Raw genomic sequence first — 1088 nt, 5'->3', positions numbered from 1 at the left:
CTTGAAACAAAAAGTAGATGTAAAACCTTCAATAGCTTCAAACTGCATTACTTTCTCTTATTTGTTTATGTTTCAAGACAATGAAAATGAAAACATGACCTTAATAGCACTATTAGTGTAAACAACAGCAAATACAAACTTTAAAAGTTGAAGGTAATTAAAAAGTATGCATCACTTGTGAGAAGGCCAGCAGCAATGTCACAATCTGTAGCATACAACAGTCTGCTCAGTGCTAAGACCTACCTTTAAATCTTTAAGTCTTTATATGAATGGTAGTTCCTGGTGCCTGTACAGATGAGCTGAGCTGTGACCTGAGGTATGCTCTCTGATGAGTGCTTTATTGTCAGCTTTAACTGAATGCGAGCGGCACTCAATTTTGAGAACCTGGGTTCCAAGAGCAGGAGAATAAAAAGCTACAGGAGCAGCACAAGGTGCTTAAATGCGGGTGAAGCTACACCATCCTTTTGTTTCTACTCACAGTCAAATTTGGAGTCAGTTGACTACACATCTGCTCTTTCATTCTCAACTGAATCAAAAGTCTGTAGGGTGTCAGGAGAATTATCATGAAGTGACCTACAGTATTGTGCAAAAGTCTTGAGCCACTCATGTCTTTATGTTTTGCTTCAAAGAAGCCAGACACAGTTTTTCATTGGACTTGCTTGTACCACTCAATTTCCATCCACTTCTTTTACTGGAACATTGTCAGAGGAACGTTTTTATATCTGTTAACCCACTCAGCACTGACTTTTGACTCATTCAAGAAAATGCTGCAAATGTTCCAAAGAATTGATTTTACAGTTTTATCTGGAGGTACTTTGTTACTAGCAGGCTGTCAAAAAATAATATTTTGGATTACTCTGGATGAATCTATGAAAACAGTTTGCACCAAGAATGGGCTATTAGCTAAAAACTGGCATCTCAGCTATTTTGTGCTTCCTTAGCATGCTGTGCAGTCTTCTTAATAACTTGTTGAAATTGGACAAGTTGAGGAAAGTGAGAAGTAGCAGACCAAAAAAACAGACATACACGTATAAGATCTGAGAGATGAGATTCATGTGATCCATCAACTGCTCACTGAAGCCTCATCA

This window comes from Haplochromis burtoni, unplaced genomic scaffold (genome assembly GCF_018398535.1).
Source record: "Haplochromis burtoni strain Fernald_Lab_line unplaced genomic scaffold, NCSU_Asbu1 Contig_226, whole genome shotgun sequence".
Lineage (NCBI taxonomy): Eukaryota > Metazoa > Chordata > Actinopteri > Cichliformes > Cichlidae > Haplochromis > Haplochromis burtoni.
Note: the sequence above shows the minus strand (reverse complement) of the source record.